Source organism: Pinus tabuliformis, chromosome 3_1 (genome assembly GCF_031772625.1).
Source record: "Pinus tabuliformis cultivar Carrire ecotype Pingquan chromosome 3_1, CPIR1, whole genome shotgun sequence".
NCBI classification, from domain to species: Eukaryota; Viridiplantae; Streptophyta; class Pinopsida; order Pinales; family Pinaceae; genus Pinus; species Pinus tabuliformis.
Window position 1 is genome coordinate 88516066 of NC_142301.1, and position 25767 is coordinate 88541832.

The 25767-nt window shown below is 37.1% G+C and overlaps 1 pseudogene; it reads right to left on the reverse strand.

Annotated features, from left to right (window-relative positions):
- The window catches only part of LOC149185912 (uncharacterized), a 61349-nt pseudogene extending 36178 nt beyond the window's left edge, over positions 1-25171 (reverse strand).
- Positions 25172-25767: the final 596 nt, after the last annotated feature.

Sequence of the window (25767 nt, forward strand, 5' to 3'; positions counted from 1 at the left end):
CCTGGTATAATGAGTTCTCCCTAAAGCCAGATTTCGAGTTTTTTTATGATTTATTTTTCTTTTTTTTATATGAACTTTTTGAAATAACTTCTAATAACCCTTTAAGATGCTTAAAAATAAAAATTTGAATTTCTCAAAGGTTTATTAAGACTAAGGGTTTTGATTCCCCAGTATGGTCGCCACTATGTTATCACTCAGATTTCTTCCTTAGAAGTTATCAAAGAAGGAATAGTCCGAGGTAACCACAAACCTAATCTTTTAGACTCGGGTTCTAGCCAACCTAAGTCCAGAGAGGGCTCTCTCTTTATAATTTAACTTTGTTTAAATAAGATTTCAGGCTAGTTCTTAATGTTCAAGATTGTTTGTTTTGATTGGGTGGTGGAATTAAGAAGACAAATGGGCAGAGAAAATATTTAGGCCATTGGGCTATGGAGTCAATCAAGAAAGGCTTAACTGGATTTGATCTATCACTGAGGTAAGAGTCCACAGGGCAGGCTAGCACAACAAAAGCAAATTTGTAGGTTTAAATGGATGAAAAGTCCTAACCAAGGCTAAGAGCAATGAAGAATCCTTAACCGGGATTAAGATGAAGAAAGGAAGGATGGCCAGTAGTAAAGGGAAATGAAGAATCCTGTACTATGGGCCAAAGGGGGGATAAACTACGGAAGTAAGGGGGCAATTAAGAATCCCCAGACCAAGGCAGTTTAGTTGAAAACATAAATAAAGAAAACAGTTAAAACAGAGAGCACTTAAGCTAATTCTGATGATATCATTCCTTGTTTGCTTTTAAGATTTTATAAGAAACACATATGAATATTTCATGACATAAAGATAAAATGATATTTAAACATGAGAAAATGATACTTATTTGTTCCAACTGTGCACAAGAATCTAGTGAAACGTCCTTAGCTTTATTTCATTTCCAACAAAACCAGTCCAGTCTTGAGTACAATAGCTCCTTGGCTAAAAAATAATATGTCTACAAAAATGTATTTTAATCCACCCTAATTACTTCAATTTGTGAAGTATTTATACAAAAATTGATACAAAATATCTTATAACCATTTGAGAATTGTTCTAGGAAACAAAAATATCTTCAACACAAAGATAGAGATAGATGGAGAACTATCTTCTAGCTGTCCCTTTTATTGTGACTATGCTAGCTGTTGCAACTCGGATTTGGCTATTGTAGTTGCTTTGTAGTTATGTGCTGGAATCACTTTTATCTTCTACCTACTGATACTATTTACCTGTGCTACTTTGATCCCGTCTTACCTATTTTTCCTGGCAGTTATGTTTTACCATATAGATTTACTACAGTAACTTATAATAAATCAGTCAAATTTGTCCACCATTCACTGTCAGGTAATTTCATCCTTATCATTTTCCTATAAACTTCATCAGCTTCTGTGTATTTAGAATAATTCGGTTTGCTTGTGAACAAGTGCTTGACTTCATGTTCTATGTAGAATATATTCTCAAGGCCATCATAAAGCACTTTTCCAATGGGCGAAGATTTCACCCCTGAAGTACTAGCTTATCTTCTGGCCAACTTGTTTAACTTGTCAACGTAATCTTCCTCGGTCATCAACTTATCATGGATCACCATAGGACTGGGGAGTCCTTTTTCTCTTAGGATTCCATACTTTAGCATAAAGCTATCAATGTCTGTTTGGATGCTCTGACATCTTTTCTCCAGATTGAGCATTAAGTTCCTTTTGGTGAGAACTTTTTTGATCTCTATGATTGTTGCTGTTTTGTCCTCTATTTCCAGTTCATCAAGCTGATATCTATTTTTTCTGTTAAAAAAGGTGATCAACTGATTGGCTTCTTCTGGTTTATTTCCCAATTCTTCCACTGTCTTGTGGATTGCCTCTGTAGCCATTTTGACTAATTCTGTTTGCTCAAAAATAATCTGAATTGAAGGCCAAACATCATTGATGGAATCAATGATGTTGGCCCAAAGGATTTCTTTCATGTCTCCCAATGGTTCATGCAATGTTAAATCCTTCTCAAGGACTTTTATCCTCTCTGCCATCCTTAGGTTCATTTGAGTTTCTTCTTTGTGCTGTATTTGCACAAGTTTACAATTGGTTTCTAAACTTGTAACTCGTTCTCTGAGTTTCTTGAGCTCATTTTCCTGGATACTCATTTCTTCCATGGCCTTGATCAACTCTACAGTTTTCTCTGTTGGTGTCTCTGTGCTGGCTGATGTACCTATGCCTGATGTAGTACCTGTCACTGGCAATGTTGTAGTTGGAGGAAGCGTAGGTGCCAAGGCAGCTGCCAAGGTGGAGGGTACTGCTGTGGAAACTGTAGGTATTACAGTCTGAGGAGCGGTGGCCAACTCACTCTACTTGGACTATATCAAATTATCCAATTATTTCTCAGTTTCCTTCAATTGGTCATTTAACTTAAGGACTAGGTCCATAAGTTCTTCCTCCTTCTGTGTTTCTAACACTTCAGCTGTTTGAGGATGATGTAGAGGAGGGATTTTAAGCTGCTTCTTCAATGCAACTATGTCATCATTTTTCTTCTTTATCAGCTGCTCTGCTGCTTTCACATCCTTGGGATCATGTCCCAGCTCTATGACCAAGTCCTCTAAGGACTTTATTTTGGTGTCTTTGGCCTGTGAAGAGGCCTTTTCCAACTGAAATTATGTTGAGATGTTATTTAATGAGTTCTGGAGTTGGTGGGTTGCTATGGCCTTGTTGGTCAAGGTGGAATAGACCATTTCCCTAGTTTGTTTATGCAACTCAATTTGGTCAATAGGATGGATATCCTTTGCCAATACCTCAAAATCTGTTTTAAGGTAGTTTGCCATTGATTTAGGTTGTTGTATGGTTGGTTTGAGAAAGCTCATTTGCATTTTACCCTCTTTTATGTCAAAGGCTAACATTAGCCTTGTTTGGTTTGTTGGAGCCATCTTTAGATAATGTGCATAGCTTTGTACCTTTAACCTCTCATTCCTTGCCTTGATTTCCTTATACTTTTCTTTGATGTCTTGGCTTTGTCCTGTGGGAGCCCTAAAGGAGGATACTTCCACACTCTGTTGCCTTTCTAACATTTGAGTTTGAGAGGTGGAAGGTTCTTGTGTCCCTCCTAAAGGAATGTTGTGCCTGCTTTATGTTCTCTCTGCCCCTGAAATCCCTGTTGTCTCTTTAGTGTATTCTTGCTATGCATATCAATTTAACCTTTGCCTCTTAGCATAGGTTTGGGCAACAGGTCTACTGGAAGGGGTGGCCTCATCTTTGTCTCTCTTAAGGTTCCTCTCCTCATTTAGAGGAGTCTGTAAAATAGGAGGATTGATCATGATTTTTTCAGGTTGAGCAAGTTCCTCTGAAATTTCAGGCTGTTCAGATTCTTCTTGTTGTTCTGAAAGCTCTGGTTGCTTTGATGGCCCTGCTTGATCTGAAGACTCTCGCTGCCCTGATGGTCCCACCTCTGCTGATGGACTTGCTTCTTCTGTCTGCCCACTGTGGCTCTATGCTTGTCTCTGAGACTGAGACTCTCCTGGAACCTGTACAAAGGAATCCTCATCAAGTCTTCTGTCTAAGTCCATTAATACATTATCAACAACAACCTCTGTACTATCTCGATCTATCAAAGTGCCTTCCACCCATTCAGATTGATTAGCATATTGTTCAATTTCAGGGATTCTGTGGTGGATGTAAGGAGATAGTTTATTCTTTTGTCTCCTATTACAAATGAAGCTTAAGGGGTCATAGGTCCACATGAAACTCTGTTTGAGTTTCAACCTTTGGAGGATTTCATCTACCTCCTTTCCTGCTTCCCTACTATTACAAATGAATGGGCCTAATTGTTCTTTTATTCTAAGTTGGGTTTTCTTCTTGGCTTTTACGAAGTGCACCTCATCTAAATTGATCATTGCCTGTATTACTCCAGAGCAAATAATCTCATGGGGGGGTACTTTGGAAATTTGTAAGGTGGCAATTCACATCCATAAATTCTGATTTCAGTGTGGTTTTGGTATAAGTACCAATCCCCCACTTTGTACTGCTTTGACAACTGTAGGACCCTCCTGATGTCTGCACTAATTCTGGGTGGAGGGCTTCCTAGTAGCATGGTTGTCACAGGGTAAACAAAGAGGTCTATGAAATCTGTATAGGAGTATTGAGAATCAAATTGATGAATCAAAGAAGTCCAGAAGATCACTGATCTGGGGTTTCCTCTGGTATCTAGCTTTTGGAGGGAAATTGGAAATCTATCAGCTTGGTAATACAAGAATAAATGATATAAAACTGAAGAATACTTGAAAACTCTTTCATTTTCCAACCTCATGAATTGATCATGCATTCTATCAGCAATAAACTTTGCATAGTCAAATATGATGGCTGGTGGTTGGCCAGGAGAGTAGATTGACATGATGGATATTATGATCTCATCAACAAATTCACTAGTGGTACAACCTAGCACACTGGATATCATGTCTATGATGTCTCGGCCAAGGCTGGAGAATATTGTCCATAGATAAGGAGGAGGGTCCTTTGGGATGTACTGTTCTTCTTTGATGAAGGTCTGGAATAACTGAGCCAATCTGATTGATGTGAGGGTAGGGTATCTATTCAGCATATTTCCAATGGAAAGAGGAGTCATATTTTGGCTTGGTTGCAATTGTAGCATTTTATTAATGGATTCAACAGTGATAGTAAACAGAATTGAATGGTCAGGGGTTCTTACTGCCCCTTGGATAGGATCATAGTTCATGTGGCAGTAATGTACAATCTCTGGGAATATATGCACTATGGGGAACTGGTACTTGGGTAAACCCGATTCCCAAAGTATAATGGAGTCTGCTTGGTTCAAGTATTGGTCTCTGTATTTGCAGAAAAGTTTCAAAGGGATTTGGAGACAAAGGTATCCTTAATCTGGAAATCCTTGTCTGCAAGTGGGAGATGGTCTAAATCCCTGTGGGGAGTCGTAATGGGCATGACATTCAAGGCAATTGGGGCTTCCATCCTTGGTTCTTGTGGATTCAAGGATGGGGGCAAAGGGTTTCAGGGAAATATGGAAAAATTGGTCTATTATAGAGTATTTCAGGACTATCAAGCAACTTAATTTATTAAATTACTTAGTTTTTAAAGAAATTTAGCTCAGGTTCGGCAAGAAAATAGGGTTTCTCAGTGGAAATGGAGTAAATACCTGGTTTCGGCTGTTTGAATGGAGTAATGGTGCTGGTGCACTATTTGCAGGAAGCGCATGGATCTGCAAGGTAGTCTAGAGTTCAGCGGCTTCAAAAAGTTGACGGTTGGTAGCAGGTTGACATGTGAACGTACTCTATGCTTTACATGGGAGTAAGAATGTTCTTTTCACGATAAAAATGAAAAAACAATGAGTTTTTTGGTATTATGCGTAAAGTCATTGTTATTGGTGGGTACGTCGGGAAAGGATAGTTGCCGCCAATCGAAGGATAAGACATTTTGGCGTGTAGCGGAGGTGGTAATTAGAATCTATCGCACCTTTTTTCGGGATAAGTGGTTTTGGGGGGGAGGCCACCCGATGCCATTCATCGGGCGCCACGTAGCAGCGGGGTGAACAGTAAAACCGCTCACATCGGGTGGGTAAAGGTCGGCCTTCAGAGGCCGCCCGATATGAGTGTCCGCCATTGGATGTGAAGGGGTCAGATCGCATGGTGGTCGGGGGTGTGATTTGATAGGGGAGTTAATGGAGGGGCCCGACGGGATATTAATTGTGGATTAGGGAGGCTTAATGACGTCGGGGGCGATTTGATTGGTGGAACAGGTTATTAATTAATCACTGTTTGATTAATTAACCCTTTTTTGTTTGGCGGAGGGTTATGGCTCTTAATTAGTCGCTGATCAATTAATTAATCCATTTAATTAATTTACTAATAAGGTTTATATTTCAAACCATCGGGGCGGGATATTAACATATGGGATTTAATAAATATACGGGAAAGGGGTGTATTTTCGGGAGTTAAATAAATATAATGAATATTAAAGTTAATATGAAATGAAAGGGGAAAAGTGGTTTTTTTCGCTAAGTATAATGTGTTGAACATTTATTTATATATTCATACCTACACATTATAACTTAGGATAAATGCTTTTTGTGGGTTTTTTGTGGGAAAAAGGGGTTTTATGTAGGGTTAATTACTTTCCCTAGGCAAATGATGATTTCACCTTAGGAAAAGGGATTTTTTAGATGAAATGGATGAATTATGGAGGGGTGAATGTTGGTAAGGGGGTTTTAGTACTTAGACCCTATAAGTTATTGGGCCAAGGGTCCGGTCCCTCCAGAAGTCAGAGAAATGCTCTGAGCCCCTTTAACTTAAGGTTTTGGGTACTTTTTGTCATTGCTTATGGGAAATTAGTAAAATTGAAGGTAAAATGAATGGGGGAATTAATCATTTGACTTTGTAAAATGTTCCATTGTCATCCATACTTTTCACAACTTGATGATGAAAGTAAATGATATGATTTTATCCAATCAATCACCATAATTCTGCAACCATCCAACTACTTACCCATCTACTCATCCTACCATTTTTTCTACTCTTTATTAGGGTGCACTTAAGCTGGCAAACCCTCATCAAACATTTTTCTTTTCTTTTACAATATAAATCTATCTAAGTCTATCCTTATTACATCCAAGGGCTCAAATTAAACTATTGAGCTCCTTTTATTAACTCTACCTATCTACTTATCTGCAAAAATTAAACTGTTTGGTCAGATTTTATTCTCTATTTCTAGGCATGAAATTTAAAACATGGAATAACCAAGATTAAATTGTTTGGTTACCATGGATTGTGGCATAAATAACAAGTTGCACACAATCATTATTATGTAGAAAAATAAATAGTAGTGGCATTTGGACTTGCACACTTTCATGGTCCTTTTCTTTTTTATTGGGGTTCATTTTTTCATCTTTTTTGACCTTTTTTATTATTTTTCTCCCTTGGTTTTTCTTTTGGGACATACCCTCTTTACATTTTTTAATTTTTTGAATATGGAAAACATTTGCAGAAAGCAAAGGTATGTACATATTACAGTTTTAACCTCATCCATTCAAAAATTACGAAACCTATTGGTATAGGAACATAACAGAGACACCACCCACAAGAACCCAAACAAGAGACCCACATACCAAACAAAGATCAGGGGATACAAACTTGAGGGCACGAGAGAGCCCACAGAACTTAGGGGTTCCCAACCCCAGGTTACTCGCACAACCAACAAATAATAATAGGGAGTGTGAATTACTTTCCCACCCCACCCAAAAGACCTTTACACACTACACAAAGTAGCCATACAGGGATCGAAGCGAATTAACCTTAACCCTGAGAAAAAATACGCATAGGGCCAAGTCCAAGGGAGGGTTGGGCTGAATACACCATAGAATTTAGAATAACAGAAAGGAGATAGACCCTCGAGACCCAGATATATCCCCACCCGAGAGCCTCTAGGCACACCACCTCCACCGTAACCTTAAAAGACCACAGAAAGACTTTACAACATTGATGACCCACAGGGTTGGGCACCATCCGTGAACCCAATTCCAGAAGCACAAATGATCACACAATTGCAACCAAAACATCAACACTACCAAAATAGAAGTTTCATAACAAAACCACAACTAGGTAGAAAAGATTACTTGAAGGCCACTGAATGTCAATCTTAATAGGGGTCTGCTCCATTGGCAAGAGACGATACTTCTGCTTACGAACCCAAGACCGAGAAGGAGGTATGAAGAGAAATTCAGATGCGGTCCGGGGTCCTAGATGAATTCCTAAGAGCCACTCTGAATAAAAATGGTTGGATAAAGTTTTGTCGATGCACTTTGCCGAATGTTCAACATCCAAGGCGAGCTCACATGGCCACCCTCGTTCAGCCTCACCAGCCTACACCCACTGCTCATTTTCCAATTCTCATCAACCTTCCCAAACCGCCTGTGAACCATTATAACTCCAACCATTGCCTCCGGAAAGTTCGAAGGTCAATCGTCACATCCCATTATACTCTTTATGGTTAGGAGCATGCCCGTCGCGTGCCAGGAGGGGAAAACCCCAAGGCCAGTTGACCCGATGTACGTTAACCCCCATTGGGGTATATATATATATATATAATTTTATTTTATGTTATTTTTATGTAATTTGACTGAGTCAAAATGTTACATAACATAACATAACATGACATTACAACATCTCTTCCATACTAGGCCAAAGAGGCATAGTTAAACATTTTTAAATTAAAAAAAAATAATGTAATGAGATTCTTAGCCATTAAGATTCACCCTAACTTTAACACGAAGATTCTTAATCTTAAATATGCTTTATTACAATACCATGGGCCAGTACCATGAGGTACTAGTACCACATGCCCAAAAATCCATAACTCGTTTTATATGTCGCTTATCCATATGACTTTTTTTAATTAAGCAATTTAATTAAAAAAAGGAAAAGAAAGGCATAACTACTTTAAATATAAATCTCAACCTTTGATTTGTGTATACTATTAACAATATCCTAGAATACTTTGTGCAAGTTAAATCCCTACCATCCACCTACTAATTATTGATAATTAAATTAAAACTTTGGAAGCCCTATTCCAAAATAGACATACCTATTGGTGTAATTATCAATAATTATTAGGTGGATGGCAGGGATTTAACCTCCATAGAATATTCTAAAATATTCTTGGTAGTAGTCATCTATTAAAGGTTGATATTTATCTCAAAAATAGTTGTGCCCTTTCCTCCCTTCTAGTTAAATTGATTAGTTAAAAGAAAATGTCATATGAAATGAGTTATGTTTTTTTGGGTATGTGGTATTGATAAGCCACGGTATTGTAAACAATCATATTTATAGGTTAAGAATCTCCATGGTAAAGTGGGGTTGAATCTCCATGGTTAAGAATCTAGCTACATGTTTTTTAAATGTACATATGTTTAATTTATATATTAATTTATGTATTTTTTGGGTGAATTCTATTAACTAAAAAACACCTAGCAATTACATAATAGTTTCCAAAATTCACGCTAGTCTCTCACAAGGGTGACCAGACCAAAACAAAAAGTAGACTCTCCTTAAGGAAGTGAGAGCCAAATGAAGCTTGAAAGTCACAAAAATAAGCAAGCTACATTTGATATTCGAGCTTGATTAGCCAATTACAAAAGAAAACACAACTATTCAATCACACACTAAAAACATTGTGCATCATGCCGATGGGTTCAAATTAGATCCAACTACTGGAATAAGAGCTATTGAGTCTATTGAAGTCTGCCCTGTTGCTGCGGGGGGGGGTTGGGGGTGGGGATGGTGCTCAATTCACTCCATTCTTATGTCAAGGGTGATGATATGCTTGTGCATGTTCTCAAGGGAATGGAGGATATCTAGACAAGATTCACGGTGATCCAAGAGAGTTCGACCCATCAAAAATTTCATTTTCCAATATAATTCAATTACCTGCATATACTAATTATACCTCGCTCTCATGTGGTTAGTGTCTGGGACCCAATCAACTCGCTTAGCTAGGAATTTTGTGTCTAAGAGGGAAAATCAATGAGAAGAGGCTTCCTCCTCCATGCTAGTGAGTTCTTCTTGAACATGGGTAGGAGTGAGTTCTTGAAAACAAGAAGCAAAGTCCTAAATCCTACGGTGCATGTGAGTTCAACCACTATAGAATCCTCATGATAAGAGGTAGCCGCTCTTCAGACCCGAGCTCTCTGATGTGACATGAGGAAACAAACAACCAAGAATCCAGGAGTAATATTTTCTTCCTAGTGATTAAAGGCAAACTGGAGGGTCCAAGAAGGATGATACCAGTGCAATAAAAATCAATACTTGTAGAGGTTATAGGAGTCATCCAAAATAAAATCCAATGTAATAACACAATTGTATAGTGCTTGTAGCCACACCGCCAACCACCAAATTACTCCAGACCACTTGTCAGCCCATAGCCTGAAGGCTTCCTTTGAAAATAGAGTAATTGTAGAGACAATATGATACGAAAACATTGAAACTAGCCCCTCAGACCAACATCAGAAAGAGAAACTCGAACTTGCACCAGATGTGTTAACCCACCAAGCCTCTTTGTACCATTAAGGACTCAAATTACTAGCTTTACAATAGAGGAACCACTCAGGAACCATAAAATATGTTGGGAAAAATACTAAGAGGAGGGGGGGGGGGGTGAATCAATATTTTCAAATCATTAAACTTTTCAATTTCATATCCAGATTTTTGTACGAGATTTTATTGAAGGGAACTCACGTATGTATGTGACTTTTATTCAGACAACTAGCGTATATCCAGTAAAATTACTTTTCAATGAATTCATCATATGTTTATCTTGAGTCAATGCATCAGTACTTCGTTAGACACTAAATAAACAATAACCATGTGCAGTAATAACAAAATAAACCATCACACATAAGAAACAAATCAACACACATGAACAACAGGATTTTTAGGTGGAAACCCAATGTGGGAAAAAATCATTGTTGTTGTCCTCTTTGTCTTCCTTTTATTATAAAGAAAACTTCTTACAATCTTGCACTGGCACAAACTCATACCAGTATGCAGGCACCCACCTGTAGAATGCTACAACCTTCTCTTGTTCTCTAGCACTCATTGGAAGGGAGATCCAACCCCCTGATTTTGTTTATTGATACCCATCGGAAGGGAGCTCCAACCCCCTGATCAGATTTACTAGCTACCACTGGAAGGAAGCTTTGACTTCCTCATTGAAGGCTCCAACCCTCAACACCTTCATGGAGCACATTTCATAAATTTTCATACAGGATCCACCTGCTACAAAAAATCACAACTTGTAGGCCATGTTTGATCAAATTTCCAGATTGAACCCAATATCAACATTTAAGCCTAATACCAAATATCAAAGCTGAAAACTGATCACTGCAACACAATCATCAAAACAACCAATCTCTAACCCAATTGAATCAATCAATCACTGAATCAATTGAAAGCCTTGATCAATAAACTATCAGAATATACATGCTACTTTATTTTAGAATATACATGCTACTTTATTTTAGAACATCATTATTAAGCCCATATCGTCAAGCAGAAACATAGTAAGGCTGATTAAATTGATCAAACATCTTTTCCAACAAAACCTTAGCTTATATACGCGCTTTCCTTAAAGCATTTCCACGTGTATATACGCTTCTCAAGAATCAAACTTGTGTATAGATCTGAATATATATACGCGACTTACCAGTGTTAAACCTGTGTGTGTAGGCACCTTTCAGGTTATAAAACCCACGCACATATCTGTAATTACTAGCACAAACCTTCACTGTATAACATAACTTCAGGCATACCTAGATCTCGACATACACAGAACAATCACACGTCAAGACATTATCATCATTGATCAAATCAACCCATAATAAAAATTGTCATCTCAGATCTATTGGATCTGATCCATCATCAAATTCTCGGTTTCATACTTAGTTCTAGATCAAACAAATCAATAATAGCCCATTACATGCACACTTTCTTTAGATCTAACTATTCATGGAATATTCATCACTTACACACATCTACCACTTTGATCTTCATCTCCTTACATAGATTAGCCCTTATCCAATACCATAGGTCAAAACCATACTAATGCCGATTGTATTCTTAGACGGATTGAATATCCGTTGTTGGGCTCAATACCTTAGGTAAATACCATGGTAAAGACCCTTGGTATTTAGAATAGCATGGTGTTGAAATTGTACGTGCCTTTCCTTCTTCATACCCGTGTGTGTACGTGGATTTTCTTTACAGAACTCGCATATACTCTACTTTGCTTCACCAAACCTAAGTGTGTACATGACTTTGATTCATAGAACCTACGTATACTCGAATTTGCTTCACCAAACCTGTGTATAATTCTTCAAACTTGATCTTTATCATTTTTCTATATCTGAACTGATAATCCTTTTCTGTCACATGTAGACATATCTTGTTGACATCTTCATCAAGTAGGTTTCCATCAAGGAAAACACATTAGTCATAATGCCAACAATCTCCCCCTTTGGACTTAATGGCAACCACTTTGGTGTTTGGTCACCACCACCTGTAGATACCTGTAAAACACATCAATCTAAGCACCAAGCTTTTCAAACACCAAGTTACTCTCCCCATTTGACATCAAGGAAAAGGGATAACCAATGCTAAATGAAGGATTCTCTCTTTAGTGTTGTAGATCTGAACTACTGAGTATGAACACTGAATACTAACCATGCTCCGCCCAAGCACATGTTGATATTTTTGAAGAATGTACATTGAATTACATGACTCAAATGAATATGACTTTTCCTATCACCAATGAATCAAACTTACACCAATCACCCAATCATACTGGGTTTACATATTTGACTTCATTATTACATCAACCATCCAATCACAATGGGGTTACAAATTACATCATATTCCCAAAAGGACTTGTCCACAATAGTCCATACATGACTGGATTTTACAATGATTACATCATACGTTTTTACATGACCTTTACATCAAATGACATATATGTCGTTTATAACAAAGACCAAAGACCTCAATAAGACCATGATAGTCATCAACAACTATCATATACCATATAAGATCTACACCATAAGCATCTATTAGCAACAACATGAACAACAACATGCACTTCTACATTAGTAATCAAGAACTTCACCATTGATAAACATCATTATGTATCAAGGAATTATAAAGAAAACATAATGCCAACAATGCATTATTAGAAGCATAAAAAATACCCCCCCCTGAACTTGTGCCAGCTATTCACAGTCAGATCTGATCATATCATCTCATATCTCAGTAAAAACATCAAAGTATCTTCATCAACCAATTATCCATCAAGGCATTAACAACTTATACAAACCACTTCTAAATAGCATCAACAGACTGTTACCATCAACCATTAAAAAATGAAAGCTAAATAATAATTGACTGAAGCATATCAAAGCTTTTTCCCCAGTCTGTCTCACTATTTCTTTATCACAACAAAATATACGCGACTGTTCAGATCAGAACTCGCGTATATACACAACTTGTCTTCGTAGGATCCACGTACAGAGAGTGAGATACTGAAACTTCGCAACTTCATCTCCCTCTAAACCTGTACTATATGTACATATTCACTATTACTACACCAGATGCACTGTCAGTAGTATAAGCAATATGAATATCAAAACAATCATAGGAATCATCATCAAGACAAAACATGTATTGATCCCCCTGAGATTACTGATCTTGTGGACCTGATAATAAAATTATGTTCTTATGAGGTCAAGTACCTCACATTACTTCTGCAGTCACTGTTAGAAATATTTTGGTAAGAATAATGGACTGCAATGGGCACCATCTTCTTTTACTCCAAGTCTGAATCCTCATATCTGCGAGAATTCCATTTTTCAAGCACATATAATATGTCTAGGTTTCTATATCCTCTTACTACGACTTTTCTAGTTTCTTCATCCATAACCTTGCACTTTGTTGATGTAAACACAATTATATTTCCTTTATCTGCCATTTGACCTACAATTAGAATATTCTGCTTTAGACCTTGAACTAATAAAGCATCAACTTCTCCTCTATGTTTATTAATTATGGCTTTACCTTTTCCAAGAACTTTTGCTGGAAAATTAGTTTTAAGAATAACATTACCATATTGGTATTTCTTGAGAGACTCCAACTTACTCTTATCTCTAGTCATGTGATGTGAGCATCTGCTATCTATGTACAATTCATCATCTTATTCAGATGAGCAAAGTGTAAGACCACACCTTATCTATTATTCGTCTTTCTGCTTGTTATGATAAATGTTGTCGATCCATCTTTTTCAGGTCTTCTGACATTAATATTCTTATCTGGTTGCTTACCATGTTGTGTGCAATGATCTATAGACTTATTCCTGCATTCTTTTGCTACATGCCCAACTTGTTAAAATCATAACATCTTATATGAGCAGAGAAATCATAATACTTCTCTTTCATATTCGTTCTGAAGCAATCAATAGTTGTGTGACCATATTCATTGCAAGAAAAAAAATATCCCTTAAAGAGACCCGAGTACATGGGAGCTGAGGATCTTTCTGTGAAGCAGTTATTTGCTTGTGATTGAAATAGTATGCTTTTGCAATTAGATGTAGCATGTCCATAATTATGGCATATCAAACATTCAACATTTCTTATCAGAGGAAAGAATTGAGTAACATTTCTATAGTTATGAGTAAATGATTTCCTTTGAAGATTCACTTTCCTTGTTTGTCAATTAGGTTAACTTTTTATCTCTTTGTTGAGCATTTTAGATTTTGCATTGTTATTATTTAAATTCCTTGCATCAACTTGTGAACTAGATTCTCCTTCAACAGTTTCATGAAAACCAAGACCATATTTGATGGCGGGAGACCTTTGACTACTAAGAATATTATCCAAAATCTTAGTACTATCTTGAAATCGCAAATGTTTATCCTTTTTTTTCTAATTTACCTTTTAGGATGTTTACCTTAATCTGATATTGCTTTTCCTTTTCTAGATACTGTTTCTTCATAACTTCTTCAACCCTTCTTCCTTCCTCCACTTGCTGCTTTAATTTGAGAATCTCTTCTTTCAACCCATTTTCTTGTTCTTCAAATGCTTGAAGTAGTTCTTCATTCTGCTTATTTGATTTTTCAAGATTTTCTCTTAGAGAGACGATCTCAGCTTCAAGACCTTCACAATTTTGTTTAGATACCATACCAACATGATTCTTGCTATCATAAGCCTGCAATGTATCTTTAAGATTAACAATATTTTTCAAAGCAAGATCAATTTTTGTTCTAAGGTCGAAAATTTCTTCTAACTTGTCTTCTTTTGAATCAACGACTCCATATGACATTTTGGACACATTGTTAGGGCAGAGATTACCTGGCAGTTTCCTTGATGAGGAATATTCTTCATGGATTGCTTGTAGCTTATCCCACACTTTCTTTGCAGTTGTACAATGCATAACCTTATTTAATGTTGAATTAGGTATGCTACAAAATATGTTACTCAAAGCCTTACTATTTTTTTTCACTTCCTCATCTAATGGAGGAATCTTGGCGTAGCTATTTCATACTAGATACCAAGCATTAAGGCTCATTAGATTATACTTCACCTTTTATTTCCATTGTTGGTAATTATCTTTGCTTAGCATAGGCACATCTACATTGTCCATTGTTTCTAACTTGCCTTGATCTTCTGCTTCTAGAGACATCATTTTTTAATCTGTCTTCCTTGTAGAGTGCTTACTTTCACTTTTACCCATCAGTGCAAGTTTAGTTGCTTTACTGTCATCATGACTATCATTATTTCATAGACAAGGAAATGGATCACAGTTAGCAAGAGAGTCCATACCTAATAATTATTTATTATAGTCTTATTCATTCTTGATCAATAGAAAGCAGTTTACTCTCAAACATGAATATTTGCTGACATCTGTAACTGTTACCGCATTTGATATATCCATGTCAAAGTTTTCAATAAAAATATTCTTTTCTTCTAGGCCATTAAACCCATTACTAATTCTATCTTCAAATGCCATAATTAATTGACATTCTTGATCAGACTCATCTCCTTCACAATTTGAAAGATCATCACTACCTTCATGCGTATAAAAACTTCTCTTGTTTTAAAACCTTCTCCTATTTATTTTTGCAACTTCTTTCCCTTTCTCATGATTTTCTCTATAGGGACACTTAACAACGTAATGACCAATTCTACCACAAGCAAAACATTATAAGGGAAGCTTAGCTCTGACTCTTCCAGTACCCACTTGGAGTTTCTTTACGAAGTTTTCCTCTTCTTCTTTTGATACATAACCTGATTCTTCCTTTTCCTTTCCTTTTGCAGTAGCTTTGAGGGTTGCTTCCCTTATGTCTGAAGGACCACCTTTCTTCATCTCAAATGCTATCAGTATTCCATGGAGTTGATTAAGTGTGAGACTTTTCAGATCTTGCATTTCTTCAATAGTGGAGACTTTGGAATTGAACTTCGGAGTTAGTGATCTCAAAATCTTTTTAATAATAGTAGCATCTTTTATTTCTTCACCAAGATTTCTCATGGAACTAACAATTCCATCTACTAGATATCATTTGTTGGGATTCAACTGTGTTAAGTAAGTCATTCATCTATGACTATTTCCATGAAAGGTTTTCATAACTAACTAATTTCTCATGATTTTTTAATAGTCCACTTAGCACTCATTGCATTGGGTGATGCTCATAGGGGTGAAGAAGTGGGATTGAAGATAGTGAAATGAATCACATAGCATCAACCATCACTTCGGGGGATTGCGCCTGGTAACTAGGACTTATCAGGAGGTCACCCATCCCAGATCACCTCTAGCTCAAGCGCGCTTAATTGTGGAGTTTTCCCCACAAGCAAGCCCACTTAACTTGCTACCCCATTTGAAAAACCTTAGCAAATATTGTGCCTCATGAACGATTCAAGTAGAGCTCCCTTCACTCTTTTGTATTGAAGTATTGAGGGGCTTTCACAGTGCATTATATTCAATTTACTTAACGTAGTTGAATCCAAAAAAAATTATATCTAATATAATGCATTGAAAAATCCCCTCAATACTTCAACACAAAAGAGTGAAGGGAACTCTACTTGAATGGTTCATGAGGCACAATACTTGTTAAGGTTTTGCAAATGGGGTAGCAAGCTAAGTGGGCTTGATTGTGGGGAAAACTCCACAGTTAAGTGCACTTTATTTAGAGGCGATCTGGGATGGGTGACCTTCTAAGAAGTCCTGGTTACTAGTGCAAGCCTTGAAAGTGATGATTGATGCTATTTGATTCATTTCACTAGTTTCAATCCCACTTCTTCACCCCTATGAGCATCACCCGGTGCAATGAGTGCTAAGTGGACTATTCAAAAATCATGATAAATTAGTCAGTTACGACTACCTCTCATGGAAATGGTCATAAATGAATCACTTAATTAACCTAGTTGAATCCCAAAAAATGATATCTAATATAATGAATTGCGAAAGCCCCTCAATACTTCAATTTCATCTACTCTAAGAAAAACTGTTGCAATGCTTTCATCATCATGCATTTTTAGTGTCTCATGCTGTATTCTAAATTTTTTGAGTTTAACACTTTTTACCTTAGTGTCGCCCTCATAACTGTGGATAATATTATCCCACATTCCCTTTTCTGTGTTTAGTTGCATTACCTTCACAAACTCAGACTCGGCCAAACTTCCCAAGATGGCATTTACAACTTTTGCATTGATTTCATATTGTTTCTTTCCTGCAATATCTGTGGGAATGGAGGCTGGATATTGATATCCACTTTCAACAATTTCCCATACATTAGCTCCTAGTGCCTGCAAGTATGCTCTCATCCTAACTTTCCAAAAGAAAAAGTTAGTTCCATTAAATATAGGTGGCCTAATAGAAAATACTCCTTCTTGACTACTCATCTTGACAAATCTCTTTCAAGCGATCAAGCTTCTAGTTGTTGGGAAAAATACTGGGGGGGGGGGGGGGGTGAATTAGTATTTTCAAATCATTAAAAATTTCAATTTCATAACCAGATTTTTGTACACGACTTTACTGAAGGGAACCTGCATATGTACACGACTGTTATTCAAACAACTAACATATATCTAGTAAACTTACTTTTCAGTTAATATATCATATGTTTATCTTGAGCTAGTGCATCAGTACTTCATTAGACATTAAATAAACAATAACCATGTGTAGTAAGAACAAAATAAACCATCACACATAAGCAACACATCAACACACATGAACACCAAGATTTTTAGGTGGAAACCCAATATGGGAAAAAACCACTGCTAATGTTGTCTATGTCTTACTTTTATTATAAAGAAAAATTCTTACAATATTGTATTGGTACAGACTCATACCAGTATGCAGGCACTCACTTGTAGAAAACTAAAACCTTCTCTTGTTCTCCAGCACCCACTGGAAGGGAGCTCCAACCCCCTGATCTCATTTACCAACACCCACCGGAAGGGAGATCCAACTCCCTGATCAGATTTATCAGCTACCATTGGAAGGAAGCTTCGACTTTCTCATTGAAGGCTCTAACCCTCAACACCTTCGTGGACTAAGTTTCATAAATTTTCATACTAGATCCACCTACTATAAAACAACACAACTTGTAGGCCACGTTCCATCAAATTTTCAGAGTGAACCCACTATCAACATTTAAGCCCAATACCAAATATCAAAACTGAAAACTAATCACTGCAACACAATCATCAAAACAACCAATCTCTGACCCAACTGAATCAACCAATCACTGAATCAATTGAAAGCCCTAACCAATAAACTATTAGAATATATATGCTACTTTATTGTAGCAAACCCGTGTGTATATGTGCTTTCCATGAGGCATACCCGCGTACAAATTTGAAAACACTGAACCCTAAAACTGAACCACTACCACTCTGAAATAAACGTTGAATCATACTGCATCATTCTAAAATAATCACAAAACCATTACTGATCTTCAATCATAAACATCTAGTAGCTTCATCATCTTCAATCAATCAATCCTCAATCAAAACATCATTATTAAGCCCAGATAATCAAGCAAAAACATAGTAAGGATAATTAAACTGATTAGGCATCTTTTCTAGAAAAACCATAGCTTATATATGCACTTTCCTTAAAGCATTTCCGCGTTTATACGCGCTTCTCCAGAATCAAACCCGCGTATAAATCTAAATATATATACGTGACTTACCAGTATTAAACCCGCGTGTGTACACGCCTTTGAGGTTATAAAACCTGCGTACAGATATGCAATTATTGGCACAAACTTTCGCTACACAACATAACTTCAGACATACCCATATCTCGACATACGCATAATAATCACACGTCAAGATATTATCATCACTGATCAAATCAACCCATAATCAAAACTATCATCTTAGATCTATTGGATTTGATCCATCATCAAATTCCTGGGTGCATACTTAGTTCTAGATCAAACAAATAAATAATAACCCATTACATGCACACTTGCTTCAGATCTAACTATTCATGAAATATTCATCACTTGCACACATATACCACTTTGATATTCATCGTCTTATATAGCTTAGCCCTTATCCAATACCAATTGTCAAAACCATACTAATGTTGATGGTATTCTTAGATGGGATCAAATATCCATTGTTAGGCTCAATACCACAGGTCAATACCATGGTAAAGACCCTTGTTATTTAGAATACCATGGTGCGGAAACTGTACGTGCCTTTCCTTCTTCATACCTGCATGTGTACGCGAATTTGCTTTACAAAACCCATGTATACTCTACTTTGCTTCACCAAACCTAAGTGTGTACACGACTTTGATTCATAGAACCTGCATATACTCGACTTTGCTTCACCAAACCTGTGTATACTTCTTCAAACTTCATCTTTATCATTCTTCTGTCTTTGAACTGATAATCCTTTTCTGTCACATGTAGACATATCTTGTTGACATCTTCATCAAGTAGGTTTCCATCAAAGGACAACTCATCAAGTAGGTTTCCATCAAGGACAACACATTAGTCATAATGCCAACAAAATCAACTTTGAACAAAGAAGCATACAAATTTACCTCATACACCCATGCAAGCTGCAAAGGAGGAAATCTCCAAGTGCCCAGCTGAGTCATGCTTACACCAACATAAGGGCCATATAATGGAGAGACGCTATGATAAGAAAATAGTGAAACTAGCCCTGCAAACCAATATTAGAAAGAGAAAACTGAAACAATTCCAAACGTGTTCACCCACTAAGCCTCTTTGCATCACTGAGGCCCCAAATTACTAGCCTTATAATAGAGAAACCACTTAGGGACTAGAAAACTAATTTTGCACAAAGGAGAAGATGCATTTATGTCATACCCCCACACAACCTGCAAAGGAATAAATCTCCAAGGGCCCAACAAAGTCACGCTTGCAACAACAGAAGGACCAAATAATGCCACCCACCGTCAAGGTTCCAACATACCACCTTTCAACTGAGAAAGTTGCCTAGGAACTAAGAGAGGTGTCTTAGATAGGGAAGAGCCCAAAAACATGTTGAGAGGGAAATGCACACAGAATGAGGGGGGCCTAGAAGCCTTCCTATTTTGATGAGCCTTCAAAAACCCCGCCTCAAGTCGACGAACAACCCACCAAAGAGGGCATACAACAATTACTTTCTAACCAGGGAAAAGGAACGCGACCAAAATTAATATCAAAACAAAAAAACCACCTGTAATGGTAGAATTTAAAACAAAAAATTAGTAACGATGTGCAATCCATAGAAATAGGGCGAAAAATAATACCAAGAATCAAGAATGAGATAGAAACAATCACTGCAACCACCTAAGCTTATGTTTCTTGCCAAGGCCTTTGCAATTTAACACAATTAACCTGAAAATTTGAAAGGTAGTGTGCCAAGTAGAATAATCTCCTTCTATCAAGTTACATCCCACCTGGAGACCTAGATTTGTAGCCCCACCATCCAACCTCAAACAATTAAGAAAAATTGCTATTGGAGTCACACACTTCACCTTCTCGAGTTGCCTGCTCAGTCCTGGACTCCATCTCATCATTTACAACCATAGGGATGGGTTAATGGCCACACAAGCCTGCATTAACTTTGACTGGGGATGTGTTGCCATTTCCTCTTGTGTGATTTCCAAGTGAGGCGATTGAAACCGTGCTACCCCTTCCCCTTTTGCATAATAATAATAATAATAATAATTTAAAATAAAATAATAATGTAGTTTATTTTTATGCTTTTTTAATCTTTGGTAATGTGAGAAAAGTCATGAAGTAGGTTTTTTATACTTATCATGGATTCATGCATGCCTATCGACCTTTACCAACTATTTAAATTATATGGTTGTACTAGTTACCTACATATGAGAGTTTAACTTCTTTGGCATGATTAAATCCATATCAATATCACATGCCTTGAGTGAAGAAAATGAAGTCTTATTGATGTTTTGGTGTTTGATTAAACTTCATCTTTTTAGCATTATCCCTACGAAGATCCAACATAGTGTGATCTAGACCTATAAGTTTGTTCTTTCTTCTTTCACTTAAACATATCTTATTTATTAGCAAGTATCTTTTAAATTTTCTATCTCTATTGACTTTTCTATTTCCAAAAAAAAACTTATATTTTGTAATTTCTAAATTCATTAAAAATGATCTCAAATCATATATATCATTATAATTTAACTCAAGTCTAAATCAAACTCTACATAAAATTAAACACATATAATAGTTCTTTTTTAATATCAATTTATGTTATCAATTTAAAAACATATTTATATAAAAGTTGAATTTTAATATCAATTTATTATATATATATATATAAATCGATTTGAAACATTTACAAAATTTTTTTTTCAAACTTACAAAGTCAATTGAAAATATAAAATTGTGACAATATCACACATGATAAACATTGCGTGTTAATCAAAGTTTTGGACCATAAGACAAAGACAAATGTGGCATCGAATCTGCCCAAATATATCACACGTTGTTATGATAAACATTGCCTGTTCAAATTTTGGACTATAAGACAAATGTGGCATCGAATCTGCCCAAAACCAAGTAAAATATTTGGATGGACCTCTTCGAATCATATTATAAAGAATATAAGACTTTGAATAGTAATGTGAATCATATCATAAAGAATATATGCAATCTTGCATGGCTTATTTGACCATACAACTATCCAAAAGGATTATAAAGAATATGTACAACCTAATTGGCTTTTTAATCATGCACTCCTTAGGCTAAGAAAGCACTCAAGAATATAGTTTTATACTTTATTAATATGTGATCATGCTCAACTATAACCAACTTGTAATAAAAAGTATGTAAACATATAGCTGTATACTTTATTAATATGACTTTAGTAATATGTGATCATGCTCTCACTACCTTTTGGAGACTCGTTTTATGTTTATTAAAACCCACTTGTATCTATCAAACATTTGAGGATAAAGATAAAGAACTCAACTCTCTGGATAAGGATAAAGACCACACTCTCCAAATAAGACAAATGTAACAATGACCTTGGCTTTATTTTATTATACTATATGACCTTCTTAAATTTGACCACCATTGGAGCTTAGCAAGATCTTATATGCCATTACCCTTATTTTGATATCTCCAATTTCAACTCTTATGCTTTGAAAGGACTCTACTCCATCAAAGATTCCCTCTATTACCTCAATTATTTTACTAGTTTATCAACAAATAAATGCATTACTTATTATAATTAAATTTCACAAAAGCGTGCTTAATGGCATTCCCCGTCACATAAGCCATTACATATTTCATAATGATAATATTTACATCACAATGTCGAGGAGGAGACAAAAGAGTGGGGGAGATAATGATATTTTTGTTTTTATTATTAATTTTCTTTACCTATCTTACATTTTTTTTTTTTGGATTTATTAGACATCAAAATTAATATTTTTAAAACTGTTTTGTTTTTTAATTTTAACATTTATACACTTTTCGTAATTGTCATAGGTGTTGCATTAGAATACCTATTAGCCCCAACAAAAAAAACTATATTAAAATTATGTTTAATAATATATATAAAAAGACATATATATTTATTAATGAGCAGTGTAAATACGCAAATACATAGAGAGTATATATAATTAATTTTTTTCTTGGTAATTGTGCTATTAAAATATTTATTATTTAGAAAATAAATTATATTAAACTTATCTTTAATAATATTTTAAAATTAAATATATTAATGATTGTTTTTTTTTTTCTCGATTAAGACTAATTCTATTTGGCCTGGAGTATGCCGTAAAACTGCTTCTGCTTGGCTAAGAGCTCGTCTTCCTCGGACGTAAGGAAACAGGTTAACGGCCCAAGACCCAGAGGCATCTGGCAGGAGTGAGAGCCTGCTCCCGATTACGGACCACCAGTAGGGTTATGTCAGGTGGCGTGGTTTTCCTATTTAACAGTGATGAGTCAACCCAGCATTCGCGGATAGCAGCCAGAGATGGCTGTCCTCACTGTTGGTTTGACACCTGAGTTGATAGGTTTTACCACCTTCGGAAAAAAAAAAAAAAAAAAAGACTAATTCTATTAAGAAAAAATATTGTACAAGAGGATACCTTCCAGAGAGGCAGAAAACCGGCAACCGGAAATAATAAGACTATCATCCTCGGTTCCGGAGAAGGAATTAAGCAAGCAAGGAGCTACAACAAGTCACTGGTAACCTAAAGAAGCAGTGATTCCTACCCTGAAAGGGTAGAGGAATCAACACGAAGCTTTTTCCCTTTCCTTTTTTTGACTTCAACCCAACCATTTTGGGGTGGATGAGCAATAACAACTTGAAGATTGGGGTCCTCCCCCGGAGAGCCCTCCTTTTCTGAATCAGAGGAGGAGGACAAGTGGACACGTTTCTGAGCAATGGCTGAGTCAGTGGAAGGCGCCAGACCATCTGTGGGAGGGGCCACGAAATGAGGCGGCTGATTCAATTCTTCATCACTATCTTCATCTTCAGAGCTGGAGGAATCAGAATTCACGACAGGAGGAGGAGAACAAGGAGCCCATCGTTTAGCCTTGGGCTTGGAGTCGTTGGCCTTGTTCTTTTTTGCTGGGCGAGATGGGCATGTATTCTGCAAATGCCCAGATTGGTGGCAATGGCGGCACCGAAAAGCAGTATTCTCGTAATCCAGTGTCTGGGTCCAGACGAAGTCGTTAATCTTGAGATTGATTTGTTCTGGAAGTCCTTTGCTCAGATCTAATTCCACACATACTCTTGCATATGAGTAGAGACCTTTGGCTTCCCGCCATAAATCACCATGAATGAAGCTGCCCAAGGTGTCTCCTATGGCTCTGAAGACACGAGTACTCCATAGGTGGGTAGGTAAGTTGGGAAGCCGGATCCATACAGGTGTCTTAGTAATGACTGCAGTAGCTGGATCAAAATCTGGGAACCAAGGAGTCAGGAATAGTCCTGCAGTTCCCATGAACCAAGGGCCTTCTGCTAAGACCTTTTCATAGTGCTTACTGTTGTCAAATAAAACAATGAAATAACCTTTCGAACAAAAAAAGATCTTACAATGATGTGTCCAGTTTGCATGTACCCATGCATAGAGATCCTGAGATTGCGGCCATAATTCGTTGAATCTGCAAATGATGGCTCTTTCTGCAAATTCTTGAAGCTGGGAAGCTAGATCTTCATGAATGAGTTCAATAGAGGGTACTTCTTCAATCTTGTCAACCAAGAAGGCCTTAGATTTAAGGACTTCCGGGGGTTTGGGGATCTCAGAGTGAACATCATCCTTGTATGAGAAAGGCCGAGAAGAGGAAGACTGTCCCACTGCACCTCCTCTCAAACGGAGGGTTACCACCACAGAGCTGTTCTTGGAAATACTATAAGCAGAGAGGGGAAAAGGGTCTTCAAGTTGTTTACCTTGAAAGAGGAGACACTGAAAGCTTGAAGGGATCCCCATTCGGCGCTCTAGAATCAGTTTGAGTTCCTGCACCAGATCTGAAGGGCTAACCCATTGCATGATGGTTCTGCCTGTAGGCTGAGAGATTTGGATCTGAAAGGAGTCAAGTGAGGGCTTTGAGCTTCCTAGCGCAGATCTGCCATGGCCATTTCCCATCCGGGGGAGCAGACCTGCAAAATCTTGGCCAGGATGTGTACAGGTCTCTGGATCTGGCCAGAGCGTGGGTTGATCTGCCTTCTGGGTGACCGGATCTGGCTAGTTTTTGTCAGATCTGAAGCAAAGACTGTGCTTGACACCGAGCGTGGCATCCTTGAGCTTTCCGGCCCTACTTAGGGTTTGGATGCGGTTGTGGAGGCTCAGACGCTCACCCACAAGGACATTGATAGGCTCAGGGAGCTTCGAGTTCCTGTTACTCATGGCCTCCCTCCGGGCAAAGCCACGGTTGCGTTGCAGAGCGTTCAGGGGTGGCTCGATGCCCGACGTCTCCTTTCGGCTGCTGCGTCCAAGGCAGCCTGCGATTTCACCACCATTCGCATGTCCCGCGTCCACCTTGCTATGCTTTCCGCCATTAGTTCTCTTGGTCGGCTGAACGAAGTGCCAGGGCAGCTTCTTTGAGGGGTGAATCGCAGCTCCGGAAAGCGGAATAGCAGAGGGGAGAACGCACGGATCCGCCATTTTCCCAGTCTCGTAAATGATGTAAGAAGCAGATACTGTTCAATATCAATATATTAATGATTGTTAATGTGGTTATCTTACATGGTTAAGTGGAATGGTTGTTATTTTTTTCATTGAGGTTTAAATCCCCGCAAGCGATATGATGAGCTATAATGCCTTGATAAATATTGTTGTAATGACTTCATGCCTATGAATATTGTAGTATTGTCTTCGCGCCTTGTGAATTTTTAAGTGGGTATACCTCTGGGCTAGTTTGGTACCAACAATCTCACTCTAGCCCTTGAGATGAGAAGGAGGTTGACTTCTTTCCTCGGAATATATATACATCAATGATTAGAGAAATATATTTGTAAAAATTGTGCAAATACATAGAGAGAGTATAAAATAGTATTAACATGGTCAAATTTTTCATATGCTTCCATAAAGGAGGCACATTATTGGAATTTTTCCTTAACCAATTCAAAAAATACAAAATCCATAAAGGTCTATATGTTTATATTCTATAAAAGACTTCTCCATATTTACAATATTTCACCTTCATATCAAAATTAACCTACAATACTACTAGACATCACTTCCTCTATATTCACAATTAC